Consider the following 19,437-nt stretch of genomic DNA (forward strand, 5'->3'; position numbering starts at 1 on the left):
TCAAACACTGACCGAACAACGATAATATTCATAACTTCACTAATTGCATACAATCCATCACGGACAGGTCTGAGCGAACATAATGAGCTGGATTACTTACTGAGTAATCACGAGATTATATTACAGAATCAGTGGTGATTACATTAATTATAACATTACCGATCACCATTATGTTATTTTATTTTAAACTAGCTGATCCGGTAGATTTCGTAGTGCCTCAATCGATAAATAAAAGACCTAAACTTTTTTATAATATAAACTTAAAACAAACAAAAGGAATCCGTCCGACGGGGGACATCAAAGGAAAAGCAAAAATGCTATTTTTATTTAATTCCGAGCATTTTTATATTTATCTACCTTTTAAACTTTCTCTGGACTTCCACAAATAATTCAAGACCAAAATTAGCCAAATCGAGTCCAGCCTTCAGCCCAGCATTCATTTTTATACATATAGATTGTTGTTATTTTGTTATTTTAAATGGTCCCAATCTAGATTTTCTCCTATATTACGAGTACGAGAAACGCATAAGATAAGAAACCTAAGTCTGACTACTGCCACAAACTCCACAGGTAGGTGCTAAATTTTTTTCAGCTAATACTAACTTGCGATTCACGATCGATTTCCACGATGAAAAAGTAGCACCCTGTATGTTTCAAAAATCATTTATATTTATTACTAGCGACCCGTCCTCGCTTCGCTTCGGAAACATTAAATTTTATTATTGATAGCTGAGTCCTGCGATGTTATGTCCCATCGTACCGCGGATGACGCCGCGGGGCGAAGTTAGTCTAAAAAAAGTAAAGCCTAAGTTACTCCTTATATCATCAGCTACCTATCAGTGAAAGTCCCGTCAAAATCGGTCCAGCCGTTCCAGAGATTAGCCGGAACAAACAGACAGACAGACAGACAAAAATTGTAAAAAATGCTATTTTGGTGTATGTACCGAATATATATATTCATGTATATATTCATTCATGCATGTAGTAAAAAGCGGTTATTTCAATATTACAAACAGACAGTCCAATTCTATTTATATGTCATGTATAGATTTATTTAAACGCATAAGTACTTTTTACAAACCCGCAAGAGTACTAAGCATTTTCTTGTCTATTTCTGCCGCGTTTCTGCCGCAAAGAGAAGGATAGTTTTACATTGTATTATCAATAAACGTCCCTAAGCCTTTCACACCAGGTTGCCTGTGTTCATGCACCCATCTATGCGATTATATTCTACAATTAACTTATCAAGGTTCTAATTGTACTTCAGAATTGATTCCTGGGCAATTACTGGTGGTAGGACCTCATGTGAGTCCGCACGGGTAGGTACCACCACCGCGCCTATTTGAAGCAGTAATGCGTTTCGGCTTGAAGGGTGGGGCAGCCGTTGTTACTATACTGAGTGAGACCTTACAACTTATATCTCAAGGTGGGTGGCGCATTTACGTTGTAATTGTCTATGAGCTCCAGTAACCACTTAACACCAGGTGGGCTGTGAGCTCGTCCACCCATCTAAGCACCATATATATATATATATTTACGTTTAATTACAATACTATAGACAATTATAGCAGCCTCCAATTCGCTTTTATCTATAAGAGATGCTCTTGATGGTCTGTTACGAAATCGAATACAATCAGTAATTGAAATTAATATTATAACAAACGACTGTATTACTACTAATTACTTGTGATGAATGAATATAATAATTCATAGGTTAAGACTTTAAAATTTTAAAGAGAACATATTGCACATACGGTGCAATAACGTCACTTATGCAAATTATGTATTTTTTCAGGAGAAACGTTGGAGAATTCAACATCTTATTATATACTAGCACTGACACGGCAGACTTCGTAGTGCCGCAATCGATAAATAAAAGACCTAAACTTTTGTATAAAATAAACTTAAAACAAACAAAAGGAATCCGTCCGACGGGGGACACGTCATTGGAAAAACAAATTTGTTATTTTTACTTAATTCCGAGCATTTTCATATTTATCTACCTTTTAAGCCTTTTCTGGACTTGCACAAATAATTCAAGATCAAAATTAGCCAAATCGGTCCAGCCGTTCTCGAGTTTTAGCGAGACTAACGAACAGCAATTCATTTTTATATATATAGATAGAAGATAGTTCTTTTATAGTTCTGCTAGACTAAAGAAATAAAAATGATAATATTTAAACGAAAACTTTAAACTTCATCAGTAAAAGCAAACATCTCACTGATAATTAACCATTAAAAAATATATTTTCTCATACTCGGTTCAGTTTTAACAAAAATCGCCTAAGTAACTTTATAGCACCGTATGTGCTATGTGTATTATGAGAAATCTTCTATACTTTATCCAGTTACATTATTCCGTGATATCGAAAATTCTTTACCGTATACTAGCCCTTATCTCACATAATTAACTAGTTTTCTGAAGCTTAAACTGCGCGGACATCACCTTATAAATGTTCAAACTCTAATTCACTATCTTAGACAAAAAAAATGGAAAAACATTGAACACTTATTTCTAGTCAATCAGGTATATGAAATTTTCGGCTTCTTACTTTTACGGAAATGACGGAATTTAAAATAATCGTTCATCCCTCATTTTACTCCCTTAAGGGTGGAATTTACCAAAATCCTTCCTTAGTTGATTTTTAAAACATGAAAGGCTGCCATAGATAGAAGATACAAGAACATAGCTGCCACTTCCAGCTTATAGTTCCACTGGTTCAGACTCTGTAATTAGTCAGTCGGGACAAGTAATTATACGCGTATTTAAATTAAATAACAAGATGTCCTAGTATTTTCATCAAAATATTTTTTTAAATCAGGTTAATGAACCTGGTGAAATTTCTAAAATTTCCTATCCTAACTCCTGCAATACAATACACACTATAATAATAATATATTCCACGAAAACAAGGCGATAGAGATAAACCCCAAATATGCATCATTTCTTAGAAAAATATATACAGGTGGTTCTATTTTGAAATGAAGAAAATTGCTTGCCATCCAAATATGTAGTACGGCTGATTAATTTCTCTCAAAATTCTAATATAGAAAAAACGCATACTCTTGTATTGTCAAAGGAGGAAATTTTAAAACGAGAACATTCTTCAAGGAATCGCGCATATCTCAAACACAATATTATCTTAGAAAATCATTCGAGAAAACGATCCGAATCAAACAAACAGACGCCTTTTGGAATATAAATATTATAGACTACGACTATTCGGGATTCACTATTCAATGGTCATAATATTCGTATGAAATTCTCCTATGAAATAAAAACTGTGCTTGCTACGAGCATTACGTCGCAACGGGATCCTAAAAAGAATTATGTATATGACGAATAATTCAACGTTTCAAAATCGGCATCAAAAAAAATTCATAATTTCAGATTACGTACGCCAGCGAAGCCCGTAAGAGGACGTACGTTGAACAAAGCGGCATACTTTATCGGGCACACTAACACAATTACGGCACACACTAACTACGACCGCACACGTAAATATGCAAGGAAAATTTGAACACACCCGAACACACAGGAGACCTCGCGAATAACGCGCGACACGAGAACCGCCAACATCGGTCGGTGTTAATTAAAACAGGTTTTTTTGAGTTACGCCGAAATAGCGGCTGTAGGAAAACGTACGGCGCGCGGTTTTCGTAGCGCCGGACGCGCGTCTACGCTTGGGACGGGCGGCCAGCGAACTGCCGTTACTATAGCAGCCGCCGGCTACGAGTCGTAGCTACGCGCTACGAATGTACCTACGTTGCGCTATGTACAGTTTTGCGCTAAGGACGTGCGAAGTCGAGTTGCGTTTCAAACATGACTTGGAGAATCTGTACGCAGTGAATTAATTAAGCTATGAGTTAAGCTATTTAGATGTACTACGACAGGTCAAAGTTTATTGCGTATTTATAATTTGCGTAATTACTGGTGGTAGGACCTCTTGTGAGTCCGCACGGGTAAGTATCACCACCCCGCCTATTTCTGCCGTGAAGCAGTAATGCGTTTCGGTTCGAAGGGTGGGGCAGCCGTTGTAACTATACTGAGACCTTAGAACTTATATCTCAAGGTGGGTGGCGTATTTACGTTGTAGATGTCTATGGCCTCCAGTAACCACTTAACAGCAGGTGAGCTGTGAGCTCATCCACACATCTAAGCAATAAATAAAAAAAATCTAATGTTCTCTAAAATAAAACAACCGTTCTCGGTCGATAAATAAAAATTGAATTTGCAAATTTATTTTCATCGATACTTTTGACCTGAAACAACAAAATTGCTTTTTCATCAAAATTAAGCATTAACGACGGCACAGTTGTATCGAATTTCAAAACAACAATTAAATTAGACCTTGTAGGCAAATGCGTCTGTTGCGACTGTTTCAGTCGGCCTGTAGTAATTCAACAAATCATGAACTCACTAAATGCTTAAGGCAGCTAAAATCATATTTACTGACCGACAAAGTTAATCTCATGATGTGAATACCTAACCTATAAATCTTATTTATTTTAGAAACTATATTTATATTATGATATTGTTTATTACCATTGTTGACAAGAATACGATTGTATTTTTTCCTACCTATACTGATAGCCTTGAGAGGCCGTTTCTGCTTCTCCCTAATGTGTAGTTGAGCTCACGGGGCTCAAACCAGGAGTGTTTGCGATTGTATTGATTTAGATGCATTTTTATTGAAATTCTTATCGCTATTATCATACAAATTTTAGTAAAATAAACTTGATAAATTTATCTCTAGACGTACAAAGCAATACCTTTGAAATCACATAAGCGGCCGCATGTATGTATATAAAACTTGAAATACATAATAAATTGATATGCATCAAATCACCTAATAAAAAATACATAAATATCTATCTACAAACCTATAAGAGCAGATGCGTTGACAGATTGATCTTGAATTAACTATGAAGTAATAAGGGATGCGGTTAGGGACCTCAATACATTAACTATTCAATAGAAGAGCTCCGAAATGCTACAGATCGGCGTAATGACCCCAGATTTTGGGGCGATATTCATTAAACCTCTTGTTGTTGTTACGAAATTAAAGTTTAATCAATGCATATAATAAAGCAATATAAGTCCGATGTGTCGGCCGGTACATTGTATAGTAAAGTTATAGAAATATTTTAAAAGAAAATCAAAGAATACAAATAAAACATAAACCGGTGACTTTTAGAATTGTTTTCTGTCTGCGTGTTTGTTTGTTTGCGCAAATCTTCGGAACGACTAAACAAATTATCAACAGAACAGAATAAATTTGGAAAATAATATTTTATATTATTATTATTTTTTTTAGATCGATGAAGGAGCTCACAGCCCAGCTGGTGTTAAATGGTTATCGAATCCCACAGACATCAACAAAGTAAATAGCACCAGGTAACTTGAGACATGAGTTAGTCTCAATTTTATAGTACCTATAATGGCTGCCTCACACTTCAATCCGAAACGCATTACTGCTCCACGGCAGAAATAGCTAGGGTGGTGGTACTTACCCGTGCGGACTCACAATATGCCCTACCACCAGTAAAGTGTTCATAAAAATGAGAGCTTGCAATAAAGTTATCGTCATTAAAAAAATATGGAAATTAACTTGTATACAGTTAGATGTTAAAAATTCTATATTAAAATAATGTGACATCGTCAATACGAAAGTAACACTGTTAAGTTACTTAAAGGATTTTGCCGAAGCTCGGTATGGAAATAGGAAATATTGGGAAAAAATATTGAAGGCTACCTTTCATCCCACTTCTGAACACGGATTTCCGCCCACCCTATATGAAGTATAACCCATGCAGGAGAGGCTATTTGCGGAAAGCTTTATAAATGTTATAAATAAATAAAAGACACATTCATTGTGTATCATAGAAATAAATAATAAATACTTACAGGCTTGTGGAGAGTATTAAGCGGTAGGCAGCGGCTTGGCTCTGCCCCTGAGATTACTGAAGTCCATGGGCGACGGTAACCACTCACCAACAGGTGGGCCGTATGCTCGTCTGCCTACACGGGCAATAAAAAAAAACAAAAATACTACCCTATTAAGTCGTATAGTACATATCTGACTTATTATCTACACAGAGCGTTAGTCTCCATGAAACATCCTTCAGACCTTTTGCATTCCTATAATAACTCCTATATCGTCCAGTTTAGTTTTAGTGAAAATTAATTTTACCATGGGCAGGGCATGATAGAGGGTACAAGACCGCGCGGCAGATCACCGTTACGATGGATCGACCAAATAAAGGCAGCTAGCTCTAAACGGTTCCGTTAACGAGTGCACAAGAAGGGCCGCGGTACGCGAGGAATGGCGACGTCTGGTGAAGCGCACTACCACCCGAAGTGATGACCACGACCACTCTGCCAAGAGTGCATGCGACTGAGAAGAAGAATTTTAACATTACATATATCCCTTCACTTTTAAACCATAATTTTAAGGTCGATTACTCTAAGCAATCCCAGTAAATAGAAATTACTACTACATTAGGCTGTATTGTGCTTGACTTCCTACCTGTACAAAGCGTAAAGACCAAAGCTAAAGAATAAACGTTAGTAGTTTATAAAACATGTGAATTAGAAGGAAGCAGGAAGATGCACAGATTTTAAAGTGGAAAATTTGATGGGTAGTCATATTGATCGACTCTAAATTTTGTGTGTGTTTTAACAATTAAAAAAATGTTAGCACTGATTACTTTAACGTTGTTGCGACTATTGTCGGACATATAAAAAAAACATTTACAATCAAATGCAATAAATAGATGTATTAACATGGTGATCTAGCATTTAAATTCTTTACTTGGAAACGGACCTTGCTTACTGGAATTGCTTGTCATCGTCTGACTATTTCAAAACATTACATTCACATTATATTCTGAGTGCTTAGTAAGAGTACAGACAAATTAAAATAATTCTCTTTTAACAGCAATCAGAACGCTTGTCAAAATACGTAGGTAATTGTTGTTTATCTATTATATATTACTAGAGGCCCCGCAGTAGTCGAAATTCGACTATAATTAATTGGAATTGTAAGTTTTTACACTATTATGATTATATTTTATACTTCTATAATCACAAATTTCGCTAAGACTACACTATAAAAAATATTAACAAAGACAAACAATATTTAATCTCAATTTGACAACAGGCGTCAAGAACAAAAGTTTGACAATAAATAGTATGCATGCGTGTGTGCGTCAAATACTTGGTATGTAGTGTGTGTAATGTTTTCTTTATTGATTTAATGTATCTTTTATGCATTATTTTTAAAAAATATTAGCATTGTGAACTTCTTCTCTATATTCTCAATAAGTGTGGAAAATTTCATACTTTTCCGTCCGCGCAATTTTCCTTAAAAGGGATACAAAGGTTTTTCTTCACGTATTAATATATAGATAAGAAATGTCTAGTTTCTTATTGACACTTTGCCTATTCATATTTAGATTTCGTAATAACTTAAATGCAGATCGGTAGCTTTTTGGCCCCGCACACAGCAAAAAAGTACATAATCAGCGTAAATTTAAAGTTGACTTCCGTATATCATAAATTGTTTGAAAAAATAATAATAACAAATTAAAATAAATTTGCTTACATGAGTATTGCAGATTTCAACAAAATTAAAATACGTAGTTTAATAAAACAAACAAGAAAATATACTGACTCATTAAAATATGAAACCGTCTAGCGCCTACGTTCTTACACAATAATCAGTGAAGTATTATAACCTCTAAATTAGTACAAACAAAAATGCGTTCTACTAAAAAGATTTACGGTTCGAAATTCGATAGTCACCAAGAAATACTGTCACAGATATGAAAAGAAACAGTGAGGTAATCGTTTTCTATTGGCATCCAAAGACAAAGGCATTGTTTATAAACATGTAATGTTTTCTGACCTAATTTAATATGACACACCAGCCCATTTTATGCATAGTTAGTTTATGTTTATTTAATACGTTCTAAATTACATCATACGACGTTTGAAACTTATACTAGAGTCACAGTAGGTAAAGTGCTAGAGAAAATTGGATAGACTCGTAGTAAAATTTTCGGGCACATTCTTCAGTTTTTCTAATAAATACTAAAAATCTACTTTGATTTTCGATTTTCGCGAAATAAGAAAAAACGAAAATTTGTTTGACATTCCTAAATAATAGATTGTATCGGCTTGATTTTTAATAATATCAAATCAATCATGATCTGACTGAATTTAAAATATAAACAATATTATTATTGTATACCTACAATATTTATTCACATAGACTTCTTCGTGTTGTATTTTATTCTAATAACATTTATTTATCAATAAAAAATCAGAATCACTGTACAAATTTTTTTTATTGTTTTTTTTAATTGGTTACTTAAACAGGTGAAGTTGACGTCTCAGAGAGATATATTTCTAAGTCTTAGTTGTATAATATGACGGCTGTCCCACCCTTCAATCCTGAACGCATTACTGCTTCTGGGCAGTTTTTTTATTTTTTATTTCTTAGATGGGTGGACGAGCTCACAGCCCCCTGGTGTAAAGTAGTTACTGGAGCCCATAGACACCTACAACGTAAATGAGCCACCGACCCTGAGATATAAGTTCTAAGGTCTCAGTATAGTTACAGCGGCTGCCCCATCCTTCAAACCGTGCGGACCTACCTACCCGTGCGGACTCACAAGAGGTCCTACCACCAGTAATTACGCAAATTTACTAATTATTAATTAAATTATCCCCAACGACGCCAGGTGGTGGAGGAAAGTCCTCGAATGGAGACCACGGATGGGTACCAGGAGCGTGGGGCGTCCTCCAACCAGGTGGACCGACAACTTAGTGCGCACGGCGGGAAGTCGTTGGATGCAGAAGGCGGAGGACCGCATTGTATGGAAGGCATTGGGGAAGGCCTATGTCCAGCAGTCGGCACATAAAGGCTGATGATGATGATGGTATCTATGAGTCCGAACTCGCAAGCGCGCTACATCGCGACTTCACGTTCATTATTGTATACGGGTTTTGATGTGCAATCTCCACTATACGACGGTTCGATATCAATTTGAGAGAATGTTGAATGCTGCCCTACCGTAACTTTACTGGTTCGTGTTACGCAACTATGAATGAAATCGAATTGCGCCCACGCCGACAGCACGAGACCTTGAACACATCAGCTGTTTGATAAATATAAAAGTTGATGTTAGAAAGGCGATATCGACGTTTATACAAGCCTCCTACTCTGTAAATAGTCGCAATCGACGGGCTTTATTCAAGATTATTTATTAGACAACCGCATAATTAACTACCTCTAGATATAAAGTCTTCTAATTTGGCATTTTGTATACGACAATGCAAAAAGTGCACATAGCATTTGTGTAACTCATTACGAAATCCAAAGAACATTTCTTTTTTATTGCTTAGATGGGTGGACTAGCTCACGGCCCATCTGGTGTTAAGTGGTTACCGGAGCCCAAAGACATCTACAAGGTAAATGCTGCCGCCCACCTTGGGATATGAGTTCCAAAGGTCTCAGTATAGTTTACAACGGCTGCTCCAACATTCCGACCGAAACGCATTACTGCTATGCAGCAGAAATAGGCAGGGTGGTGGTACCTACCCGTACGGACTCACAAGAGATCATACCACAAGTATTTTTTTTTATTAAGTTTATTTTAACATTAATTAACTTTAACATTAATTAAGTAAGTTTTTAATATGTTTTAATCTATACTAATATTATAAGGAGGAAAGATTTGGTTGTTTATTTGTATTGAATAGGCTCCGAAACTACTGAACCGATTTAAAAATATTTTCACTGTTTGGAAGCTAAGCTATTCCCGAGTGACATAGGCTATATATAATCTTTTTTGAAAAAAATATGGGATCCTTACTAAAACTCCAATAATGTAACCTAATGTGTAAAAAAATTACCTAAAATATTCTTTATAAATTGATGATAGAATAAAATAATACACTACGACTTTATAGAACACATTATTATATACAAAAAGTGTTGCGAAAGCATATGTCTAACTAATATAGTTATGCCGCAATAAGTGTTCCTTTATCTATACATATAAATAAAATTGGAGTGTCTGTTTTTAATATTGAAATAGCCTCTTTTTACTACATGCATATGAATATATTACTAGAGGTCCCGCAGTAGTCAAAATTCGACTATAATTGATATGATTGTATTTTATACTTTTATATATAACCACAAATTTCGCCAAGACTACACTATAAAAAAATTTAACAAAGACAAACAATATTTAATCTATTCTCAATTTGACAACAGACGTCAAGAATAAAAGTTTGACAATAAATAGTATGCATGCGTGTGTGCGTCAAATACATGGTATGTAGTGTGTGTAATGTTTTCTTTATTGATTTAATGTATCTTTTATGCATTATTTTAAAAAAATATTAGCATTGTGCACTTCTTCTCTATATTCTCTATACGTATGGAAAATTTCATACTCCTCCGTCCGCGCAATTTTCGTAAAAAGGGATACAAAGTTTTTGCTTCACGTATTAATATATAGATATACGGTACATACACCAAAATAACATTTTTTACAATTTTTGTCTGTCTGTCTGTTTGTTCAGGCTAATCTCTGGAACGGCTGAACCGATTTTGACGGGACTTTCACTGATAGGTAGATGATGATATAAGGCCACTTTTTCAGACTAGCTTCGCCCCGCGGCTTCACCCGCTGTACGACAATAACCGCGGGTAACATCGCGGGACTCAGATGTTTCCGAAGCGAAGCGAGGGTGGGTCGCTAGTTAACTAAATAAAATTAGAATTCGTTATTAGAATTATTCAGTTGCAACTGCACAATTGTTCAGTTTCTCAATTGAAATTCTAAAATAGTTCGAAACGTTTGTCCACGCTTAAGCGTTGTCTACTTGCGATCGAGTTTTGCAATCGCTCACTGGCCTTAACAAAAGCTGCATTTATATTTCTAAGCTATCTAGATATATCTCTTTAGTATATCTAAAAGAAATAAACATTAAATAAAAAAAACATAGTATGTTTTTTTTATTTAAAAAAACAGTATGTTTTTTTTTTTTAGTGTTCATTTCTGAACATTAAATAAAATTTTAGTTCAGTTCAGTTCATCTGAACATTAAAGTTAATTTCTTTCAGTATATATACGAGTATAATGGATATTATAATAATATTTTTAGAAATTGTAGGCGGTTTATTATTTTGCGTAATTTGATTTCGCTTCAGAGCATACAGAATAATTTCTTGCTCTGAAGTGGTTGTGTATAATATAATTTATTAAGATAGAATTTCTGTTCAAGGGAAAAAATAACGAAAATTCTATATGAATACTGCGCAGTCAACGAAGTAATTAAATTAATATTGTACAGAGTAAACTTCTGAATCCCGTACGATTTCAAACTTTAACATTTCCGAGTTAAAGGTCGTTATCGTGTGATTTTTATAAATTAATGTTTTTAAGCCCTCGTGCATTCCGCAATTTCCAATTCTATTCCTTTGCATATGCATATATACATTAAGCATCGCAAACAGCTACTCGGTAGCTAACTACATTTAACGCACCTCAAGCTTTTTTAAACTTTACTTCAATGAATTTAAAGGTCATAATCGCTGAAATATTTTCAGGAAAAATACAATTTGGCGCTTCCCCAAACCAGTTGCGTTATGTTAGGCTTAGGCGGTGCGCAGCGATAAGCATTTATAAATATAGGATGCAGTTGCCGCATTACTTCTGGTTGTATTATGGCCGACGCGGACAAGTACCACAGTCTAACTTATTTAGGAGGTCAAGAAGACTAGCCGTTATGGTTTTAAAAATTTTAATTGGTTGTCTGTACAGTCGGTTTTCGGACAACAGTTTTACGCGATAACGTCATTAGCAGAACTATTCGAACTGCTAGGTCTGACGTCACGCGAGAACGGAGATAAATGTGTCACAAGCCAACGCATGGGCTATCATCGTTCTCGTCTCATCGAACCCGTCTCTTGCGACAAAGGGCTTGACGAGTAAATTAACCCACACATACAGCCCACTGAGTTTCTCGCCGAATCTTCTCAGTTGGTCGCGTTTCCGATCCGGTGGTAGATTCTGCGAAGCACGACTCTTGCTAGGGTTCGTGTTAGCAACGTTAACAGGATTGAGTCCCATGAGCTCACCTACAAGCTCGGCGAATCTAGAATAACCCCTCGAGGTTACTGGTATATGTAGGAAAAAAAAGCATGGGCCGATCGGGCCTCTCTATCGCTTGTTCCGCTTTCTCGCTTCCACGCTCAGGCTCAGGCGGAACGTGACACTTTTTCATGTGTGCAGCACGTGTTCATCGATTTTTAAGACGTTATCACGTCAAAAGAATTTTCGACCTCATATCACAAGGAGGGTGACAGCTATCAAGTAGTAACGTCAGTTTACAATAACCACTCAACCAGGGTGGACGTGAGCATTGATTTAGTGTAACAAAATATCTGCAACTTAATAAGTTACAAGCAAACTTATTCAACGAAACACAAACATTATTGTTCTAAGCACAAGGAAACACGTATTACCAAAGCGAATTCAAGATCCTCAGAGCTTATCAGAGGATCCGGAGTCGTTCGAAGTTCAGCGTCACTCCGTTGCTAGGCAACGACACGTAACCAATTCCTAATTTCAATCTGCAGCTGATCTAAGGACTGTTTTATACGAGGAGATTTCTAGAATACGAACAGACGGAAATATCAGAACAGAATATTCTCGTTTGACGGGAATAAGCGCTGCGGATTTATGAAACAAAGGGGAGTGATGGCTTTTTTTAATACGTTTTTATTAGCTTCAGACGTATGTATGTTTGTAACGGAATCTTTGAACATGATTTTGACCCCCTTCAAAACGTCGGATTAACTAGAAATTTGGTATACTTATTTTTGCCACGTACCATCCGGCTATGGAATGAGTTCCCCTCCACGGTGTTTCCCGAGCGCTATGACATGCCCTTCTTCAAACAAGGCTTGTGCAGAGTATTAAGCGGTAGGCAACAGCTTGGCTCTGCCCCTGGCATTGCTGAAGTCCATGGGCAACGGTAACCACTCACCATCAGGTGGGCCGTATGCTCGTCTGCCTACAAGGGCAATAAAAAAAATAAAAAAAATAATTGTTGACTACACGCGTGATTGTTCTTGAATTTGAACATATTTTTCGTCCATTTTTTTTATCTATTATTCCCGATTAACTTTAACAATTACAAAAGCATCAATTTTATTATGTTTTATAAAATTTTCTTGATGCAGAATAAAAATGGGAAGTACATACAAAATCTTATTTGTGTAGCTCTTAAATTTATTAAAAAAAAAGGTATAAACAACTACAATTAAGTGGAATACAAATATATACTGATAATTGGAGTTACAAATAAAAATAAAATGCGAAAAGATTAGCAGAGCGTGGTTTCGATCCACGGACCTCTGGGTTATGGGCCCAGCACGCTTCCACTGCGCCACTCTGCTTACGATACGATGTCTGAAATTTTGTAATACTAGGTAACGACAGAATTATTATTTTAAATTTAGTGACGTCATCACGCAAAGATGACGCGCTGGTCAAGTTTTTTTTATCAAGACGTTTTAGTTCCGTATAATCTAAAATTAGCGATCTGTTGCTTTTACGAAACACTCTTTAGACATTCTGGTAGGGTTTAAGCCTATGTAGTAGGTATTTTCATCCGTTTTTGCGAGTCCTAATTATAAAACTACATTTACGATATAACCTGGGTTATTTTGGGGACAACGGATAACTTATTTGGGATTTGGTAACGTCAAAACAGCTGAGGATATGGACATTTCGGGAGAAAGCGAAAATGTCATAACTTGCATTTTGGATTAAATCACTTTTTACTATATTCTTATAAAAATACCGCTTTAATAGAATTTGGGTCTAGTTTTCCTACAATAAAATTTTTTATTCTATAAATATAATATGAGTTATGTAATAACGCGTTTAGGGTGCTGGTGGTGCTGCCCCGCTTTTGTAGCGCATCAGGGATGTTTGCAGACGCGCACATAGATTGTTTTTACGCTACCATGCGTAAGAGGTGTGCATCTCTGGTAAGCAGAGTGAGGGCCAGCTCCAACAGTATCCTGAGCATGATCGCAAGCAGGCTGGACTGTGTATACATGGGTCGCTGTGGTGCCATCTCCCATGGGATTTTACGACAGTAATTCATTGTGATGTAAATATAACTACTAACAAAGTCTTATTAACAATTTATATGAGTCATGGTTACTTGCAATAAAAATATTATTATTATTATTATAGCTCTGGTGTAAATTTTAGTTTTTGAAGTAATGAACATTTCCTCTTTATTCCGTCGATACGAACAAAAACATATTTAAGCATTCCAAACATTGAGAACGATCCATGAAATAAATATGTGTTGCAATTTTAACGGACAAAAGGAAGTTCCGGTTAAGTGTGCGCGTGGCATGATGTTTTTGTAAAAAACCCGGACCCGATACTCTTCCAAGGGTTGAAGGATCGGTTTATGCATGCACGATAATTTTTTGTTTAAATACTAAAAATTAATTACGAAGATTATTAGATTATTTTTCAAATTTAATTTTACCATTCCCATATTCCAATGAACATTTGAATGCATCCATCTATGTATCCCATCTATCTATCTATATTTTTTTGGAGACGCAATATATTAAAAAATCTATGATGAATCAGAATTCATTCTGTCAGTTTGTCGTTTGAACAAAAATAATTTTCTTGAGACATCACACCAACACCAAAACAAAAACCACATTTCCACTCATTAAAATTCTAGTACTATAAATCAAAACTGAACTAATGCGATGCCGCGACCAGCTCTGCTTTATGTTTCCTTAAATTAGATCGTGTTTTAATTAATGGTCCTCGCCTCTATAACTCCATCCACGCTTCAGGACGTGTGTATCAAAGTAATGTATCCAAAATTAAAGTGGCCGCCCAATTTCCGGGGCAAAAATAACATCACCTGTCCCGCAGTCCCCTAGCGGGCTATAGCGTTAAGATTTATCTCGTGTTATACCTGAATTTTAATGTAGCATGCACGTACACGACCTGGGCATGCGAAACTCGGAAATGGACGAATTATGACATTGTCGTACGTTCGTGGAATCCGTGACTGATAGAACGGGTTTTTGTATTTGGAGATTTTCATTATCGCGCACAATGCATGGTGTAAGTTTACTGACGCACGAAATCTAGAGTGAAATTTTTAATTTTACTGTTAAACTTTAAGATGATAAGATTAAAATGCAAAAATAAACGAATAAAGTAACTGAAAAACCAAAAGAAGAAATAGTAATTAGTAAGAATTACTGGTGGTGGACCTCTTGCGTTTACTGGTGGTAGAACCTCTTGTGATTTACTGGTGGTAGGACTCTTGTCCGCACGGGTAGGTACCACCGCCCTGCTTATTTCTACGGAAGCAGTAATGCGTTTCGGTTTGAAGGGTGGGGCAGCCGTTGTAACTATATTGAGACCTTAGAACTTATATCTCAAGGTGAATGGCGGCATTTACGTTGTAGATGTATATGGGCTCCAGTAACCACTTAACACTAGGTGGGCTGTGAGCTCGTCCACATATCTAGGCAATAAAAAAATTTTGTAAAGTCCCTTCCTATGGCACTTTGCAATGGATATATGGAGATATAACACAAGGAGAGTTGACGGGTCAAACAGTTGGTCGGTCGTAAAACTGATGCAAAATCAGAACGCATGAATGATACGAGGGCATCATGCACCAACCGCCAACTCCGCACAATGTGAAGTAAAGGTAAGTAGAAGAAGCAGTCTAAGGATTCGAGTGGACGCAACGCCCGTCTTAAATTTTTATTGCAAAGGAGTTCATAGATGTCACAATGTGAATGTCGCCATTAATCTTAGACAGAGGTGGATATTTCAACTGAATGGTAAAACGATTGTGATATATCAATGCAGAAATTGCCAGGATGGCGTAACCAATGCAGGATACATTGAAAGCCTCCACCACCAGCGATTACGGAAATTTTTTAATCGTGCAATTTGATATTTGCTACACTACGATAATAATTCTAAAACTAATTTTAATAAAAAGGACGTTAGTCAACACGAATTACTACAGGAATAATCCATCTAAACATATTTACAAATCGTATTAGGTGCTAAAGTGACTTCGATGTAACAACTTCTATCTGTCTCTGACTTCTCAATAGTACTAAGATGCCAGCGCTCGTCACTGGCCGCTGCGCCATTCCAAGCCACTGTTTCATCCCTGTCACGCGATATAACGCCACCAAGTCTCGCCAACTTAAGGCCCTTTTACGCCTGTCTACTTTATTCGTTCATCATTGAAGCTGTTACATGACTACAAGATTCATAAAAATAATTCATCATCATAATCCGTCCATTCCTGGACATAGGCCTCCCCAAGGTTCGCCACAATGATCGGTTATTCGCAGCCCACATCGAGCGGATTTCGCGACCTTTAGCAGGTCGTTGGTCCACTTTGTGGGAGGTCTACCCACGCTGCCCACAGTTCGCGGACGCCATTATCTATCTCATATTTTTTTTCAATTTTTTTTTATTACGCTCACATTACACATCACAAGCTAAAAAGATACATAAAAACACAAGTAAAAAGAAACAAAATCTGGCTTGCAACATAAGTCATGTGCGCACGACCAAACAAGATAAAGTGCTGAATTTGTACACAATGTTCCTTACAACTATACGACAAAACAACACGATAACAAAAACTAATCTAACGAATCTAACTAGGTAAGGAAATAATTTTATTCACAATATACAATTAAACAATAAAACTAAATTAATTAAATTTTTTGTTGCATCATAGAGCTACTCGGGTCTCTTAATTTGAAGATCATGGATATTTGTTTAACGATATAAAAGGATTACTACATATATATTATTCAGAGTTTCATGTGAACATTGACGGTCATCGGAACTGAATTGAGCATATTCATTACCTGACGAACCGTTAAAACGTACTGGACTAACCAATGCCGCTGATAGATCCATTCCACACCACTTCCACTTCATTTCTCATGTCATATTCAGCTACATAGGAAATGTATCCAATACAACTTGATACTTCATCGCCCCTCCCTTACTCCCTTTCGGATGGAAATGCTCATGTTCCAAGAAAGCACGGAAGCTCATGCTGAAATGGTCGGCAAAACATCAACCAGTGTTCAAAGATCCCCGGTTATACGGATATGTATGGGCTATTCAATCGACGAAGGCTTTCATGGAGTTGCAGGTAAATCGGTCGTAAGAGACCAGCGGTCCGGAAACTCGCGATAATGTTGTTGAATTATGGATTTTAGTTGCGTTGCGTCTTCATGAAATTAATTTCCGTTTGTTTACTTCGGGTTCTTTGTTCTAAACTCGTTTTGCATTCATTGCCTTTACTTTGTATCGGAAGTAATGTTGAGGTTGTACACTTGTTTTATGTTCTATTTGTGCAGAATTATGTTCAACTTAATTCTATCCGAACGAATTTATCTGTATTCAATATTTTTATTCCCTTTTTAATGACATTCTTTTTTCAAATTTTATAACCCCAAATCAATAGGCATTGCAAGGAATAACAATTGCAACTCAGTTTTAACTAAATATGATTTACAATGTTATTCCTTGCATGTGAGGCAAGGAATAACATTGGTAGGCAGCGGCCTTGGCATTGGTAGGTAGGCAGCGGCTTGGCTCTGCCCCTGGCATTGCTGAAGTCCATGGGCGACGGTAACCACTACCCATCAGGTGGGCCGTATGCTCGTCTGCCTGCAAGGGCAATAAAAAAAAAATGTGACGAAATGAAAGCATCTAAATCACATTGTGTCAGGCACAACTTTAAATATTTTTTTTTATTGCTTAGATTAGTGGACGAGCTCACAGCCCACCTGGTGTTAAGTGGTAACTGGAGCCCATAGACATCTACAACGTAAATGCGCCACGCACCTTGAGATATAAGTTCTAAGGTCTCAGTATAGTTACAACAGCTGCCCCACCCTTCAAACCGAAACGCATTACTGCTTCATGGCTGAAATAGTCAGGGTGGTGGTGTGTCATTTTAATTTGAAGCGAGATATATATATATGAGTTGTTGATAATCCGGCCAAAAAGTTTTTCATGTTTACAATGCTACCAAATTTATTTATTTCCACAAAACACGGCGTGGCTTACTTCGCAAATGGCAGACAGGCTGACCGAGGCGCAGACATTTACATAACTCTCAATTACATTTGGATTTAAAATGGCCGGCACGTGCGTGAAATAGAAATAATAAAAAAAAACATACCGAAGCGATGGGTGCGTGGAACGACCACGCCGGTAATAAAGTTTTATGACCTTTGTGCATTTTGTTAAAACAGACTACTGATGTCCTACCGTAGACATTTTTGTTGAACTTTTCATATTTAACAAACGATGCACTGTCATAATATCACAATTAATTTAATTTTTTTTATTAGATCCCAATTATGCTTCCTCACGACCACTTTAAGATGAATTTATAAAAAAAGCACATTTATTGAAAAGCGTGGGGTGCTTTTCGGGATATTGTCAAATAGCCTTTTTACTCATATCTCTTCATAAAATATTTATAACTACTGATATGCACCCCACGCTTTTTTTGCAATAAAATAATTTTTCTTAAACTATTTTTAATTCAAATTTATTAAAATTTACTTTCTATTTTTAGTTCGATTTTCTATAAAAGAGTATTTTGTTAGTTTTTTAAACTATTGTTTATTTTCCGTTTTTTTTTTTACATTTTTTCAATTTGTTTTTTCAATATTGAATTGTCATCGGTCCTTAATGAGTATGCCAAATTTCGAGTTAATCCGACGTTTTGAAGGGAGTCAAAATCATGTTCAAAGATTCCGTTACATAGGTACTAACATACATACGTCTGAAGCTAATAAAAGCGTATTAATGAAAGTCAGAATATAGTGTGACTGATTCCCTACTTACATTACAATATCGTTTAACACTATTTATTAATTTTAAACCTAATTTTAAAGGCAGTCCCTGTATTACTAAAGCGTGCAATACACAAATCAGCCTTGATTATATGTAAAATCCACTTAATAGATACGGTACAACCAAATCTGTATGTATCGGGCATTGGCCACCTGAGGACCGGTTTAAATGAATTAGCATATTGATTGTTTACAGACGTGTCCAGGCATGTCCCTAACTACAAGAGCCCGGGGATGTTCTGTATAAAATAGAACGACATTTTGCGATGCAGTAACGAGTTTAGTACAATTCGATTCTACAGTAAATGGTGTTCGTTAAAAAGTTTCTATTGAATTTACGTGGGTTTGAACAATTTATTTTTCAATACCAACATATTTTTTTGCTCATAGCTCACAAAAAGATGGAAAGGTCGCCGCATAACTAAAAACACCA

The 19,437-nt window shown here is 36.3% G+C and overlaps 1 protein-coding gene and 1 non-coding gene across 16 annotated transcripts in view; both read right to left on the reverse strand.

The window, feature by feature from the left end:
* LOC114244342 (uncharacterized protein CG43867) overlaps positions 1–19,437 on the reverse strand; it is a 376,703-nt gene that overhangs the window by 152,227 nt on the left and 205,039 nt on the right. The window contains exon 1 of one of the 15 annotated variants that reach the window (XM_089734994.1): positions 3,528–3,773. The exons of 13 other annotated variants lie outside the window; for them this stretch is intronic. The gene's annotated coding sequence lies outside the window, so the exon portion shown is untranslated. Of the gene's footprint in view, positions 1–3,400; positions 3,774–19,437 lie in introns of those variants that run through there. One more of the 15 variants, XM_089734993.1, reaches the window with a different exon arrangement.
* Positions 13,413–13,484, reverse strand: TRNAM-CAU (transfer RNA methionine (anticodon CAU)). The gene has a single exon. It is a non-coding gene; the product is annotated as a tRNA-Met (tRNA).

This window comes from Bombyx mandarina, chromosome 18 (assembly GCF_030267445.1).
Source record: "Bombyx mandarina strain Sakado chromosome 18, ASM3026744v2".
Taxonomy (NCBI): domain Eukaryota; kingdom Metazoa; phylum Arthropoda; class Insecta; order Lepidoptera; family Bombycidae; genus Bombyx; species Bombyx mandarina.